Here is a 17,656-nt window from a genome sequence, read left to right as displayed (position 1 = left end):
CAACTGTCTGCTGTGTCCTATTTCATTACAGTATGTTACAGTCAACCAATTAGACCAACATGTATTATTCTTGTTCTCTGTGACTTTTCCCCCAGAACATCTGCTGAATGAATCAATTCATTAAGTCAATACATACAAAATGATTGAACCAATCTTCATAATAACATACTGTTTTTTTTTTTGTTAGACTTTCTTTTGGAAATGTGTCTTGGAAATTAACCTGATCTCAGGTTACCGTATTTAATGCTGACTTTCGCTAATAAAGAGGATTGTGTGTAGTTAAATGATCAACCATTTCTCTTGAACAGATTACAGGCCCATGAACCTTTTACCTGGCAAGCATAAAGAAACAGAACACAACATCTTGTTACAGTTTCTCGCCAGGAAGGAACACTTGATATGAGTTGGATACCTTGCAGAGGACAGCTCTGATATTTTCCTGTTGCAGCTATAATTTGGCTCACGGGCGACTTCTCCTGCCTCTTGCCAACATGGCTGAGCATTTTGAATGTCATGTTTGGGAACAATGTCGCCTGCACTTGTCTTGAATATCCCTTTTTAATGAATTTGAACAAGTTAAAAGCTTTTGCAGGTCAGCTGTTCTGTGGCTCTGTTTGTGTGATATGTTTGGAGAAATGCATATACTGCAGGAATTTTCCAATAAAACACACATTACTGGAGGAATGATGTTGCTGGAGCCCTGATCACAGTACTGATTGAGACATTTATCCTCTGGTACATCTTCTGCTCTGAAGACTGAATGTAATTATCCAATGCTAAAAAAGGATTACAGAAGTTCCATATTGATGATTAATTGAATGATTTTTTCTCCCAAAAAGCAGCTATAGTGAGAATGATGAGAGAGAAGCTTCCCTGAGAGAATACTCAAGCCATCAGGGTCCTTGAGCTCCTAAAGGAAGCTGTGGGATTCTGGCTCCGAAGACACACAGAGATGATTCGAGTCCTCCCCATGGAGCATCCAGTTAAAATTCAAGGACCCTTTCCATCCCTCATTTTTGCTGCCTCTAAAGCTTATCGCTCCCTCTTTGCCTCTTGGCGAGGTCATGGTTGAAAAGTTTTAATGATGTTCCCAGGAGGCCAAGAACAATCATCTATGTGTGTGTCTGCATCTATGTGTGTAGCCGAGAACAAGATCGACCTTATGCGCATACAAAGCCATGTGAGAATCATGTATGGATGTGGAGGTGATTGCAGGATTATCAGACTCTCTGCCGGGTGCTCACTGCACCATTTGGCAAATTAAACAGGTCGTCTGATGTTTAAGCAAGCGAGTATTTTAGCATCTCCCCTGTGAATTCCTCTTCATAAAATATTGGAAAATTCAAAGTGCAACATTTTGGGATCCATTTCAGGGCAGTCAATACTGTTACCTTAAACACCAAACATGTCATGCGTGTTAAACTGCAAGATGTAAGTGCGCTGTAAAGAGATCAATGGCGGTCTCTGGGGGTAAAAATATGGGGAAATAAACAGTCTGTTGCATGTTACACCATCAAAGTTATGCAGCACAACTCTGCAACACATTCATGACCACAATTTACATACTGACGAACAGCCCACAGGATTAATGCTGGAAGACACACAAACATGTTGTCAAAACAGCCACAAAGACACATCAAATGTGAACACAAACCAACTCCAGTCCCTTCCTGTCAGCTTAGTATGCAGTCCTTCCCAAGGACGAAAGAGAAAGAATCTGTTCTATCTTCATGTGATAGTGAGTGAACTGGTGGGAGGAATGAGAGGCAGCAAGGAGAAAAGGAGAGGGAAGCGTGAGCGCTGCAGGAGAAGTGGTGACAGCTCGCCGTTTCAAAATAGCCTGAATAGCGCGGCTTCAAAATAATTCCCTTTTTCTCCCTGATCCTAATTTCAACCACAGTATCTGAATTATTTATTCTAGACCAATGACATGCAGGAAAAGGGATGAAGAGTCATTGCTCTATTTTGATTCACATAATAAATTCATGACTCGATCTTTAAAAGGAGAAAGAAGCGGGCAGGGACGGAAGGCAGGGCACAGACAGTTCAGGGTTTAGGACAGATTCTAAGTGCCATGGAGTGTAAAACACGAGTCAAACAGGAAGCAGCAGAGGGAGAATGAAACTTAATGAGTCTTAAGAAATTGAAAAGGATGTCAAGGCTTTGGAGACAAATATATAAAACCAGTCTCTCTGTAAAAACCCATTCACACAATATCAGAGCAGACGTGGACTGTTACCCAAGCTCAACTGAGGAAGCAGACAGCCAGCAAGGAAAATATAGGAAGGAGAAAGACCATCAAGAAGCTAATGTTTGATTACCACATTATGATACTGTATAACACAATATTCTTTGGTCTGGATATCAAAAGGGGGGTTATACAACATTCAAGTACCACAATTTCACAGTTGTTTTAGACTGTAACGTACCCCAGCAAAAACTGCTGGATTAGGGTTGTTTGGAAAGTTTTCAAAAACTTTTTGAAGTTAAAAGCATCTGTCTTTGTCTTCAGTACAGAAATCCAACTGGACTGAATTTTCTGTCAAAAAAGAATTCACCTTCCCAGGCAGGATTTGTGGCATTAGGATCTTGAGGGAATCCATCTTTCCAGGCTTAAGTCTAAGGCCAAGTTTTACTATGGCTTTGCGCCTGCCGCAATGTTTTGGTGTTGAAATGTACGTATTCATCAAAGACATGTAGACGTAAGTTGGCACCTGAAAGGCACAGTCACAATGTTTTCAGTATCTGGCCCTGATGAGTTTCCCTTTCAGAGAGCAAAATTCAAGGACGGGATTGTTTAAATGTATCATGCAGGCTTATTTACTCTGCTATGCACTATGCAATTCACTACGATTCCATTATTATCCACTGCAAAAAAAAAACCACATTTTAATTTTTGCACTTGGAATGGTTGTGATAGTTGTCGTGCTGAGGGCGGACAGGTGTTCCATAATACTGGCAAGAGGAGGGAGTCTGTGAAGGAAGAGATTCTCCATTCATGGGATTTTTTTGGAATGCCAGTAGAAAACATTATCAGAATGACTGCCAAGCAATGCTATTCTTAATGGACTGAAGGAAAGCAAAGGCTAATGGGATTCTTTATCTACAAAGAGTCATGCAACACCTGCTGCACCATACATATTTGCAGCTCTGTATGTTTATGTTACTCCTTTCATTTATGTTTTGCCATTTTTATTTAGGAGAAAGAATGGACAATTTGATCCAGTCTTTTTTTCGCAGTTGGTGCTCACACAAACAGATCACAGCAGGAGGCTTTCTGCTGGAGATGCACTCTTCAGGCTAAAAAATGCAAGCAGGGGGGTGCTGGGAATGGATGTCTGTAGCATACAAGAAGCAGCACATTATGGATAAATGATAGTGTGAAAATTGCTGTATTTTCTTTATAACAAGTTAAGAATAGCAGATTGCATGTACCTGCACGTACCTGCACGTACCCACAATAATAAAAAGTCAGTAGAAACAACAAAATCTCACCATTGTTATAATGGATGTTCCATAATTTCTGAAAGTTCCAAAGTGATCTTCCACATTTTCACATTTCCACATCCACATATTTTCTAAGTGCAGAGGAATACAGCGTTAGCATTGCTCTGTTAATATATTGTTGGGTTCAGAAGGAATTACTGTACAGATGCCACAATGATGACTTTAAAAAGACAAACAGCTTTGAAGAAAATACTAGCACTTCCAGAGCCTGGCAGGTGTGTAAGTATCCTATTACTGCCTTTTCTTTTCTCAGGGACACTTTTTTTCCCCAGGAAACAGTTGCTGGAAAAAAGGATGTTTTGTTGTCTGGCTGATACAATAGTTATAATTTACAGACAAAAAGGTCATTTACAGACAAAAAGATTTAGCGAGGCAAATAAAAAGAGAAGCAACTCGCCACAGGCTTGTGTCCTCTGTAAACAGACAAGGCACTTTAACAGCCCCACTGAAACACAGTGAGTCATGAGCATCATTGCACCAAACAGTCTGTCTTGCAAGAACATGAGCTGACGAAGAACATCCATACATTCATTTGGATTTACTTAATATCACTGAATGCAAATGAGCATTATGATAATTTGTTTAGTCTTGGTTTTACCTTTTGATTCGAGATAGACATTCTCTGAAAGCAGCCTCTCTTGTCTGGCATTTATTATCAAATCGTGTAAAAATACCCCGACTGCCTTGCTCCAAGGAAACAAATCTCAGACAAATTTAAAGCTGGGTTCAACACGCAATGGAGCGCATGATTCGCGGCGGTGTTGTTATATGAATGTGAGGAAAAGCCAAGCGGAGATGCATTTCATTTAGAAGAGGAAGCTAACCTTTAGCTTTACAAGAATCTAACAATTACTGTGTACATTTCGAGCTCTAACTAAACTCTTGGCCTCTTAGTTATAAGTGACACGTATTAAGTTCAAAGCGACACATATGTGCTGGCATTCCTGAGTGACTTCCACATGCCTCCAGTCCTGCAGGGAGAGAGACTACATGAATGCATGTGTGCATTGCTTTGGGTGCGTGCATGTGCACGTCAATGTAGAATAATCCTCAGGCCTCTTCATGCCTGTTTGTGTAGCAGTGATGCAGAAGTAATGACTGAATCTGTGCTCCCTTAGAGGGAAATGTATGTGTGTGTGTGTGTATGTGTGTTTGTGAAGAACAAGGGGTCATCGCTAAAGGAATGTACAGAAAATCTGTCTGAATGTATCTGAACAAAGTGCTCTCACAGTAGTGAGGAATGATTATTGAGAATTAAATTTATACAGCAGAAATCTTTGCATTTGTTAATATTGAACTTCAAATTTTCTCTTTAGCTCAAGGAGACGCAAACAAATTCATGCTGCAACTACATGTATCCATTTTAAAAGACGACTAAAAGAACTTTTAATTAGTGAAAGTGTATAGTGGGGGTGAATTTTCCCCATCATTAATCAGTTGATATTCAATTAAAGTCAGCTCTATATGGCCCAGCATTGTAAAAGTTCCCTCAAGGAGTTTTACAATCTGTCATTAGTTCCTCAGTCTGGACAAGGAATGATTTCCCTCAAAAATGTCTACTTTCTACTTTACCCAATAAAGTACAAGGATTTTTTTGTATAGGTTTAGTTTCAGTGCTACAGATTACAGATATTGATATGAAATGTTTTTATTCCATATCAACAAGCCTACATGGTCACAATCTTTAAAAAAACAAAACAGACATACTCCAACAGACTTAGTTTTTTTTTTGAAGAGCAAATTTGTCTCACAGGGAGGTAGACACTAAAAGAACAACGAAGAAATTGCACAACATTCGGGGGAACAATGAGGGAAACCAACCTTTGACAGGTTGATGTGGTATGAAAACCCAGGGACTGAATTACGGTACTAATTGGGAAAAGGGGGGGTGTGAGTCAGATATATTGTCCATCCATCCATTTTCTATACCCGCTTAATCCGTCGGTTGGGTCGCAGGGGGGGCTGGAGCCTATCCCACCAGTCATCGGGGAAGAGGTGGGCTACACCCTGGACAGGTTGCCAGTCCATCACAGGGCCACATAGAGACAAACGAGACAAAAAACCACACACATGCTCACACTCACTCCTAGGGACAATTTAGACATGCATGTTTTTGGACAGTGGGAGGAAGCTGGAGTACCTGGAAAGAACCCACACATACACAGGTAGAACATGCAAACTCCACACAGAAAGGTCTGGTCAACAAATGGGGTGTGAACAGAGGCAGAGTGAAATATTTTAACATTCGTCCCATCCAGGAATTTGATAAGACATGAGATATATCATCATTTTTTTTACTTTTTACTGCAACCAAGGAAGCGTGCAATGCCCTGAGTCCCAGTAAATTTAGATTTTTGTTAAGTTTCCATTAAAATACTTGTGAAACTCCTGCTAGCTCATTGCTGAGTTTGTTTTACACAATATCAAGGCTTCTGCATAATAGCCAATGGGTATCTTTCTTGCATGGGCCAAGAAGTTGGCAATTGGCCAGTCAATCGAAACTCCAAGCAATGGGTTGCCGAGTGTAACTTTCTTGTAAATTACTCCACATGATACAAGTTAAGACAAACGGTCACAAACTAAACCAAAGACTAAAGTAGGAAGTAATCAAAATCACAAGGCTTACTGCTTACATGAACAGTTATTTCATCAATCTGATAGAAATGATCTTGATGATAAGATTCAAACACAAGTGTTTACATGGACGCTAAATAAAGAGAAACCTGCAGAAAATATAACAAAGGAAGAAAGAAAATAGGAACTAGAAAGGATAGAAAACACAGGGGCCAACTTTTCCTGCTGTCTATAAACAAGCGAAGAGTGAAAGTGGACCTTTCACAGCTCAGCTCACTCTGCTACGTCTGGGAGTCTGGGGATGTAACTCAGAGAATTGTCCTCAATGAATTTACTGGTGTAGAGCACTCCAAGAATATCAAATAAAGATGTTCAACAACCCTTAACTCCACTAAGACTCTTCTCCAACAAAGGAAGTGGCAGCCATAGATCTGTTAAGTTTTGCTGCCACCTTGTTTCTCCCTCTCAGAAACTCATCCCCTCACCTTACAGGGTTTGGGGTTTGAGCACATTCAGAAGAATCAGTCAGGAACAATTGATCCCAATCAGAGAGAAACAATCAGTTTAAGTAGAGTAAGAGCCAAAAGTTTGGACACACTTTTCCGTACATTTTGAATGAGTGGTTGTGGCCAAACTTTTGATTGGTAGTATATATACGTGGTGACATTTTTCTTTTTATCAGATTATCAAACGTTTTACACCCTCCCACTTGATCTTATTCTGGTTAACTTGGCTCAATCAGTCTTATCGGATTGATGTGTTGTGAGTCCTCTTTATTCTTATTTGACTATAAATTTAATTAAATGTGGTCCATGGAAACACAGCTTATGTCAGCTCCTCATCTGCAGTCACTGGGGTGGCTGTAGTTTAGGAGGACTCATCTGCCATTCGGAAAGTTGGTCGTTCAATTCCCACATGTCGAAGTGTCCTTGGGCAAGACACTGAGCCCCATGTTGCCTTCATTGCATCCATTGGTGTCTGAATGTTTGTGACAGAAAAAAGCACTGTACAGCCAGTAAAATTGCATAGACTGAGACGTGCTGTATCAGGGCATGTGTGTAAATCGGTGAACGTGGCATGTAGTGTCTTTGAGTTCTTTGAGTGGATCAATTAGACTAGAAAAGCTCCAGATAAGTGCAGTCCATTTGTCGTTACGAGCAATATTATTCACTTTAAATAATGCTTTTCAGGAAACTGTAGCTGAGATTTAGGAAATATTACTCATCCAAAGAAACAATGATATTGGGTGTAATCAACACAAAAATGATCTTATTTTAATAATTACAAGTATGATCAGCAATAAAACCACTTGCCTAATACTATGTGGGTGCCCCTCATGTTGTACAACCAAATCTGACCAGTAAAGGCATGGACTCTTTGAAGTTGTCTTATGGTGTCACACACTAAGACATGTGCAGCTGATCCTGCATGTCCTGAAAGTTCCTAAATCAGGACTGTTTATCCAGAATTTCATTCAGGTGCTGACTTGGATTGAGTTCTGGGTAAATAAGAGAAATAAATGGTTGTGATTTTACGTGCTAAAACAATATCCACCTGAATTCCAGATGTTCCCAGCTGGACATGCTCAGAGCCTCATTCCGCCTCCGCTTCACCTTTTTTCAGAGTGCACCCCACCGCCATCTCCTCCCGAGGCAAATGATGGGCATGTGCACGGCAGTCCACATGATGTAAAGGAAAATGAAATTCATCAACCAGGTCACCGTACTGCTACATGGTTCATTTGTGATGCTCATGTGTCCATTGTACAGTAGGCGCTCTGGGCGGTAAGCAGAGGTCAACGTTGGAGCTCTGGCCAGTTTGCAGCTTAGCAGCCACATACACAGTGAGCTGACACCTGTCTGTTAGACCTAGCGTGAGATTTTAAGCAACTCGTGCTACTGTAGCCGTTATATGAGATGGTCACCTTCGCTCCCCACGTGCATTAGAGAGCCCCGATATTCCTTCCTCACACCCCATTTAGTAGGTGATTACCACTGCATTCCAGAAACATCCAAAACCTGCTGCTTTGCAGATATTCTGACCTAGTCCTTTCTGACCTTCTCTCTCTCAATCCTTCTGAAAGGACACCACCTTGTAGTGTCTATGGGGATCAGGGAGCAGTGCTCAAAAAATTATGCTTGAATCATTAAAACACAATCTGCAGAACTGGGGCGCAACACTCCATCAGTGCTATCAGCTGAGCCCTCCTCTCCACAGGAAGATGTGGTTTGTATTGTGCCTGGACAGACCATCAGAGGAGGAATCGATGGCAATACAGGATTCTTTAACGGAGTTCTTACAGATCAGAGAGTCGTTGATCTACTGAAAATCCCAGATGGAGAAAACGAACAGAATGGAGAGAATGAGAAAAAAGAGAGAGATGTATGAAGCATACAAAGGGGACTCGACATGTGCCACATACATTACACGCACACAAGGTCACACACATCCACATACACTCCTGTAGTGCTCTTGCCTTGAAATCATGCTGTTGGAGTTAACGAATAACTCCCCCTCTGCCCCAAAGGTTGTATCTACAGATGGCATTCGATGGGAATTCGTGCGCGCGCGCACACACACACACACACACACACACACACACACACACACACACACACACACACACACAGAGGAAAGGACGAGGACAGGTGGAGTGAAGACAGGGGAGATCATCTCCCGGAGATGTGATACTTTATGGGTGGCCATTAAAAATAAGGTGAAATTATTTAACCTGCATTAATAGTCAATTAACATACCAGAAATATCTACACTTTCATGAGCACACATACATAAGAGTAATCTCATTGACCTGCATTTATTAACATTTGTGGAGGGACAGGAAGCACAGGTGAGCAGAACCAGGAACTTCATGACCTCCTTAAACATTTAATGATATCTGAGAAACATTAGTCCTTAATACAAGCAGGCCAAGTGATGGCAGACAGGCAGCACACACACACACAAAACTGTTGGATGTGACTCTCCTCATTGAATTAGTAGAAATTGAAGACATTGTTAAACCAGCTGAGAAAAGTTGGGAGGTGAACCATTAAATGGATGATAAGGATTATTTTTACCACAATATTTCTCTGGTTTTCTTTTCAACAAATTTCACATCATACATAAATTAAATTTCGAGATAAAACTTTAAGAGAATAAAATTTTCCTTAATCCTCATCATCATGACTTTTGAGCTGGGAGAGAAATGTTAACTCAGAGGGCAGAGCAACTTTGTTACAAATACTCTTAAGATTAAGATTAATATTTAGACTTTATTGTCATGTAGATGCATGTAAATACACAAAATTACTCCTCTGCATTTAACCTATCCAGGTTGGCACCTGTTGAACACACACATGCGCTCATGGAGACAGATGCTATAAACACTGGAGCGGCGGGCAGCAGCCATTCACAGCGCCCGGGGAGCATGGGAGTATGATGCCTTGCTCAAGGGCACCTCGGCAGTGGCAAGGAGGTGGACTGACACCCCTCAAGCTGTCAGTTCACCAATCTTTGAGCGGTGAGAGTGGGGTCTTTTCAGTGCCATTACTTTGCTTTTGCTTTTATTGATGAATGTTCTTAGTGGGGGTGATACAAACGTTTTGAAGCTTCAACCTTTGTCACGCTTGTCAATGACCAAATCATTATTCAAGTGCTTAGCTTTTTGAAATCATGTTTTAATTGCTATAAAAGCCTATGAACTGTGAAGTAATGATCCAACACTGTTCACGATTAATTTACATGAATTGTGATGAGTTATTCATTATTTAGTGCACCACAGATGTCATCTAACAGCACAGCACTGACCGTAAAAGTAAAATTTGATCAATTACACTTGCAAGATATATATTTTATATATATATATCAAAAAGTAATCATATCAATACAGTTTAGTGTTGAATGTCTTCAAACGCTTACCAACTGTGGCTAAATTGGATGCTAATTTAATTGGTTCCATTTTCTTTCAGTCTTAGGCCTATTTCATTCTTCCTGAGACTTCAAAGGTCCAAATAGATATTTGTTACAGCGGCAGTTATTTGGTAGCTACCTGTCTCACAAAGGTGTTAAAAACTGATTTACTATTTGGGGAGGCCAGGACCCCAAATTAAAAAGTAAATCTAGTAAATGTGGGACAAGTATTGTAACAACTGAGAAAAGCTCCCATCGCAGCTACAGTCTTGATACACAACTAATCACAACGGAGGTGCACTGGTATGAAAATACATGAAAATGGTCAAAATGCATTTGTATGACATGAATTGTTCTTAAAAGTATAGTGCTGAGATGAAAAAAAAACATTTCTTGTTGGTTAATAAACCAGAAATAAAACATTTGGCAAAGATTTCAGAAAATAGAGAAAAAGGATGATTTTATCTTTGCAAATATTAATTTCAGACATTCTTCTTTATATAACAAATATACAAATATGGGACCACAGGAACCTAATTATAGTTTTTACATCTACTGGAGGCCATTTTTTTCCCACCATATAATAACTGTGGCCAGCTGTTAAGGTCTTCCTTCAAAGTGGGGTTTTCAAAGTTGTCTTAGCATGAGGGGAATTGCCTGTGACTCAGCTGTCTGATGACTGATTGAACGGATAAACTCCAGTGAACTGCAACTTTGATGACAGGAGTCTGGTTGTGTTAATATTTACTAATTTTAAGCAAGATCAGTTGCTGCTTCAATACAATTAAAATCACTTAATCAATGTTGAAAATCATAGCGAGCTACAAATTTGCAGTGCCTGTTCAAGGCTGAGCTTGAAGGTTGATAAACTGCCTGCTTTAATATAACTGTTGTCGAAGCTAAGCTTTATAATCTCAACAGCCTGCGAAATGCCAACGTTGTTTCTATGACATCTTCTACTTTGATTTATTAGCTTGATTACAAAAGGAGCTGACAAAGTACAACATTGATTGCTGGTATGGGATGTTGTTGCGAAGAGCTTTTTGACTTAAACATTTGATTTTTACTGCTTTCTGTGTTTCAACAAGACACGTCTTTAAAAGGGCTCAGAGTGAGCTGAGGTGAAGTATGAAGCTTTCTTCTTAATGAGCAAGTGAATTTGTAATTAGCAAAGAAAGAGTACATCATCTCTAAACTGAATTTGAGCATTTACTTTAAAGACACTGTGAATGACTGAATGGATGTTTGTGTCAGACAGATGACAGAGAGCCAGATGCTAATGCCTTGGAAGTGTAAGACATCAGGTGACCTTAAAACTTTCCAATCAGACCCAAGAAACTGTGAGAGAAACAGACCGACAGGGAAAGTGTAGACGGACAGACAGAAACTGAGTGCAAGAATGAACAATAACATTTGAAGCCCTGGGGTCAGGTCTGTAAAAAGTACGGTTGGGAAAGTAAATTAGAGTAAACGAAATGGAAAGCGGAAGGGCTGCAAGAAGAAAGAGACAGAGAGTGAGATAATTCATTGTGAGGGAGGAAGTGAAAAAGAACACTGACAGAGGAAAAGGAGGTGCTGAAGGCCACACGGTTGTAATTTAGTAATGAAGGAGGCTGAGCTAATAGGGATGTAGTTCCCACCTGCATTTAGTCTGAGTTAGAGGCCTGCTCCTTCATAACCTACTGGGATCATGCCCTTTATTTTACACTGGAATTGTGCGACAACATCGGCAGAAAGCACCTGAAAACCATCATAACCTCTCTGGACAAACACACGTATTCAAATGCACACACTATTGGCAATAACACACTCATTCAAGGTGATGTTAAATCGGGTTCACCTCTAAACAAAACAAGGCTCTGAACTGCAATGCCACCAGTTAAAAGAGACTGGAGCTTTATTGTGTGTTTATGTGTGTGGATTAGCATAAACGGTGGGTGCAGATAGCTGTGGGCCTCAGGGATGTAAGTCTTTGACCTTGTCTGTGCAATCACCTCAATTATGGTCCAGCAGTCTAACAAAACCAATCTGCCATGTAGGACATCCTTAAGACCCTTGATGCATTTCTCAAGGTTGGTCATCATCCTCAAACACACGCACGCACGCACGCACTTATACACAGCCGTGCACATGCTGAGATCAAAAGCTCCTTCAACAGACCCACATACCCCCGGTCACCTTCCTGGTCAAATCCCCTCAGTGCAGACCACCAAGGATTGTTTTCTTTTTTCACACACTCCTTCCAGTAAAAGATGATCCTCACATCTACCTTCCAGAGGCTTGAACCCTCTGTGCTTCCTGAACCCCTCATTTAGAGTGAGCTGTCACGCCACTTCAGCTTTGTTTTTAGAGCTCGGGACATCAACTGTATTATTCATCATGCAATAATGACCACACATTTATGAGATTAGAATTGGAAAAAGCTGTAACTTTGCTAAACTCAAGACAATGGTGACAGACTGAATTAACTGATGCTAACATAGTTGCAACACAGCAATGAGACATTATCACTATTTAAAGTTGATGCAATGAATGTGATACCGCACAACTTCATATTTACATTATAGTGCTAGGGCAACATAATCATTAAACTGAAACCATGTCTTAGGCCGCCTGACAAATCTTTTTTGTTTTTTACTTTTTGGTTTAACAATTTAAAATTGCAAAGCCAAAAGGTAAGAAGGTTACCATTAAATATACAGTTTTTTTCTATCCTGCTCTTCAAATAATATGCTGGCTATCAATAGCACTGTGCTTGAAAAACCTCCTGACCTTATGGCCTTTAGACAAATGAAGAAACTGATTTGTGCACTCTGCCATCATGCATCCATTACAGTGGTGGCCGGTGAAAGTCACCCAGTTTGTGCTGCTGCCTACTGACAGCAGCATGGACATTTAGATCAGCATTATGCAGTATCTGATGAGGGTGAAGAAATAACATCAAACTTTTGTAAACGCCATCAATTTCCTAATTTGACTTTAAGGGTTTAAATGATCAACTGTTAAGTTTCACTCCCACAAAATATTAGGCTGTAAGGCACCTGTGTTCATCTTTGTGATGGTAAGCATGTCTACATGACAGTAGAAAAAATTGTGTTTGTCTGAATAATACAGATCATCTATAATGCATATGGACAAATTTGTCCTTAATTGTGAAATCTTACAAAATTGCACTTCTCAAAACAGAGCTAAGCACCTAGATTTTGGAGTTGGGTATCAAATTACTCTGGACTCAAATGGACTCTGCTTATAATCAAAGTTGAATCTTTGGATATTGATGCAGCTGTTGGAGTGCTTGGTCGATTAACTTTAGCTTGCATGGGGAACCTGACCTGTTGCACCGTCTTAAACGTAACAGCTACATGCTCGTGTGTGTGAGATGAATACGGATTGATTTCAAGCAAAACTTTCCAATTTTTCAAATAATAGCCTAATTATTAACCATATTGTCATTATATAAATAATTAGCCATAATTTCATTAGCTGTGTGAGCTCATTGCCACCTAAGAGCATAAACAGGCCTTTCTGCATCTGTCCTTTCCTGCAATCTCTGTGGAGGCTGCCAAACATTTGTACTACTTACGTTAGCCTTTTCTTGTTGATATAAAATTCACTGGCATCACAATGGCATCATCATATGGTTTCTTATTGCTCTCCTCAGATAAACTATGTTCACAGTGATGAGTAAAATAGACTGGCTAATGAGAGTTGCTGCACAACACATGAGCCTGCCTTTAATTTGGTTTACATATCAGTAGAAGCTATGCAGAGCTCACGCTGTTGCTTGCACAAGTAATCAAAGCTGATATGAAGATTATTACTTGTATGCTGAAGTTTCTGTGTCAATTTGCTATTATCAACTAGCAACTATCAAAGCAGCCCCACCTTGAAATTAATTGGATATTAGTTTAAAATTAACTGGACGATAATTTCATTTGTTTGCTCTATGCGCTCACATTTACTCCCATATCACTGCTTAACACAGATCGTAGGCTATCACCACCACATGATGGCTGCATCTGTTTCTGCCATTCAGCTGTACTTGTACAATGTGGGCTCTTGACCAAAATGAACTCAGCTTAGTTTAAGGTGCATAATTTTATCATGTTTTATGTAACATAACTGTAAAATGAGCTTTATGTCGAGTTATTATTGACATGTTGCATAATTCAACCTCTACCTCAGAGGAATCTGGCTGTAATGCTCTTCTAATTAGGACTAATAGCCCAAACTGTCAAAGTAACATGTAACTTGACATAAACCTGATTCTGCCTCACAAAGATGCTGCAGGTTTTTATAAATAAATTAAACACTCTGCTTTTTTATTGATTCTATGCGTGTCTATTCCTCTCTTCGCCGTCTTTACCCATGAGTGGCTGAAAACTACCATTTTTCCACTGTTTCCACTCAAGGAAAAGAGACATCTGCGATAAGCACCTGTCAACACAGAAGCCAAACTGTTTGATCCACATTCTCTTATTTTTCCGTCAGCCTCCAAACTCTTTCTGTCTTTGACTTGGTGCCTTAAATCATTGCCTTTATCTTATTGAATTTGATTTTGTGTCACTGTTCCTGTCTTTTTCTCTCTGTTAAGGATGTCTTCTTTTGTTATCTAGATGATGATGATGATGACCAAGGATGCAACACCGAATTCTAATTGATTTTTTATCAAATTTCCAGTCTTTTCAGGCCATTTTACTAACTGAACAGCAGGGAAATCCGTGATATCATGTTTCTGATGTATTATACGCCACATAGGATAACAATATAGGCTGGAGAATGTGCATGTTTGCATTGAAATTATGTTGCTGTTATTGAAGAGATCATAAGGTTGAATCATTACTGGTGATATTTGTGGAAAGAAGGTAATAAAAAGGAAGAAGAAGGAAAAAGGTAAGAAAAAGCTGAAAAGACAGGGTTACATAAAGGAGCGCAAAGAGCCAGCGAGGAAGAAGGGTTTTGATTTAAGGGGTCCCTCTCAGCAGCACAACAATTTCCTTTGTTTTAGTTTTGTTGACAAGAAGATGAGATTTTGAACATCGATAGAGTGAGAAACCCAAACAAGTTGATGAGGAACTGGAAATAAAGAGCTAACAGTATAAATGCAGACAGATTTTTTCCTTACACTGAAAAGCTCCCACTGGTATTTTATATTTTCATGTCTGCTCTGGATGTATGTGAACAGTAGCAATTTGAAGTGGCACCTGTGATCAGGCACCGATGATATTCTTTGCTCAAGTTCAGGCAACCATAAAAAAGGCAGACAGGAGAGAAGCCAAGCATGCTGTCCGGAGGGGGGATTCAGGTGTCGGTAATTGCTTAGCCAGAGAATGCAACAGGAGATATGATCGGGGGAAAGTGAGAGAGGTGACAGTCTATAATTGGAAATGGAGAAAGAAATAAGATTGTGTCAAAAGATTAGGAGAGAGAAAGGGGGAAGAAGAAACAGGTACTGCTGGCTGAAACACCCCATGCAGACTTGTATGTCACAGGCCAAATGCACATTACCACAGTGACATAACACACAGTCGTACATGTAATTTTACCTTGCATGTCTTGCAGTGTAGCTGCTGGATAAGAAGGTCTAAGCAAGTCTTAGGCTGCACAAACAAGTCAAGTTTTTCTCAGCTGCAACACAAGCTTATCCTTTCAGTTTTTCTATATTGCACACTGTTTGCGCAGTGCACAACTCATATGCCAAGTCTATGTAATGATCCAGAAAAAGAGTTTTGCCCGGCGAGTCGTTTATTTACATGCATCACTCAGACAGCTTGCAATAACAACATGCCTCTGGTTGCAAAACAATAATTTGATAACAAGACATGTCTTGTAAAAAAAAAAGCACGACCTCACACAAACATACACATAATCTCTAATCCTCCTTTTGCTGGAAATGTCTGAGGGCAAGTAAGGAGTCTTGTCAGCGTGGGTAGTCGTCAGCCCAGAAGATCAGCAAACATGCAGTTGTGTTTTTCAGTGTCTATTTTTATTTTGTGTGTCTATATTTAAAATATACATGCCTACGTGTTTGAGTTTGTGAAGTATAACTGAACGTACCCAGGACTGAAACGTGGTCCCTGACGCCTCCTCATCTGTCCAGCTGTGAGCGTGTTTGAATCTGTTTTCCTCTCCTCTTGGCCGACAAGTGGTTGTCACTGCCCCTCAAGGCGAGCCCTTCAATCCTCCTCAGTCCGCCTCTCTCTCAGACGGTGGCATCAGCAGCTGTACCAAGGCAACCTTTCATTCCCCTCTTCTTTCTCCTCCTCCCTCCTGCCAGCAGGCTTGTGTGTACAGTACACACCTCCTTCTACTCCTTGTTGGTCATCGCACCCCCACAAAAAAAAAAGATGCTGGCCTTTAAAGAAGCTCACATGAGACTTTCTCTCTCCTTCAGTCTGTGGTTCTCAGTTGTTCAGGGTGCCCTCCATCTCCCCCAATGCTTTGACGTGGGATTGTGGGAGTAGTGAGGATGGATGAAGAAGGAGCGTGCTGTAGCTGATGCCCCTGCCTCCTTCAGTATGAGCGCCTCTCTCTCGCTTAGCATGCTTTTCATCTCTCTCTCTCTGCTCTCTCACTCTTTATCGCTCACCACCCCCTCGCTCGCTCTCCTCACTCACTGTCTAGCTGCTCCTGCTCTGGCTGTCGGCTCCACAATCTAGTGTGCAGCCGAGCGTATGGTGGACTGAGTGGCTCTAAACAACCATGCACGAAGAAAAACAAAGAGAATGAGGGCAGGAATTAGAACATGGAAAGCTGGGAAAGAGAGGCAAGCAGGGAGAGATAGATGACTTCTACAGCTAATCATAGTGATATAGTGAATATAGTGTAATAATAATAGTGTATAGTAATTACGTGTTTGACAAATTCCAGTAGACTTATCAAAATATCTAACAAAATCTGTGTTTTTCCAGATCTCTACTTGACTTTTCAAAATGATCTGCATAGTCATATTTACTGTCAACTGCAATGTTTCCTAGTTTTGTTCTTAATACAGGCTGCTTCTAAAAAATTCACATAACCCATGTCACCCATCTGTTGTGTGGTACAGTTTTGAAACCTCTAGTTTTGTTCTTCATTAATTAATTGATTATTCGTTCATTTATTTACTCGCCATCTTGGCTTTTTTCAAACAGAACATGACAAGCCATATTGGACCTAACTAAAACCAGAGGACAATATGGACGCCCATATGGTAGCGAATTATCTGAATACTTTTCAATTCTGAAAAATGTTTGCTAGTTTTGAGCGACATTTTCCTCTGTTTTATCTATCCGCAAGTAAGGTTGCCAAACTCTTCTTTATGATAGCAGGAAATGGGCAGGTTTGTGGAAGATTTGGATTGTGTGATAAGGCATATTATATATATATATATATATATATATATATATATATATATATGTGTGTGTGTGTGTGTCCAAATTACAAATGTAGCTGATACTACTACTAGCCACAATAACTGACCTTGTTGAATATTAGGGACTTTAAATGTGACCTTTAATTCTAATCAAAACTACATAACATTTAAAGATCATCATGATGCAGCCCTCCGAGCCAAATGGCACCAAACTCTTCCTGCTGAAGAAGGATATTTGAGTACAACATACAAAATAAGAATGTTATTAGTTACAAAATGTACTCTTTTAGAATGCTTTTTCTCCAGAGGGTT

At 40.1% G+C, this 17,656-nt stretch overlaps 1 protein-coding gene across 1 annotated transcript in view; it reads right to left on the bottom strand.

Moving 5' to 3' along the window:
• The window catches only part of lingo3b (leucine rich repeat and Ig domain containing 3b), a 45,353-nt gene extending 28,842 nt beyond the window's left edge, over positions 1-16,511 (bottom strand). Inside the window, exon 1 of the mRNA XM_075483620.1 lies at positions 16,048-16,511. The gene's annotated coding sequence lies outside the window, so the exon portion shown is untranslated. The remainder of the gene's footprint in view (positions 1-16,047) is intronic.
• Between the last annotated feature and the right edge of the window lie 1,145 nt (positions 16,512-17,656).

This window comes from Odontesthes bonariensis, chromosome 14, assembly GCF_027942865.1.
Source record: "Odontesthes bonariensis isolate fOdoBon6 chromosome 14, fOdoBon6.hap1, whole genome shotgun sequence".
NCBI lineage: Eukaryota > Metazoa > Chordata > Actinopteri > Atheriniformes > Atherinopsidae > Odontesthes > Odontesthes bonariensis.
Note: the sequence above shows the minus strand (reverse complement) of the source record. Positions and strands in the feature narration are given on the sequence as shown.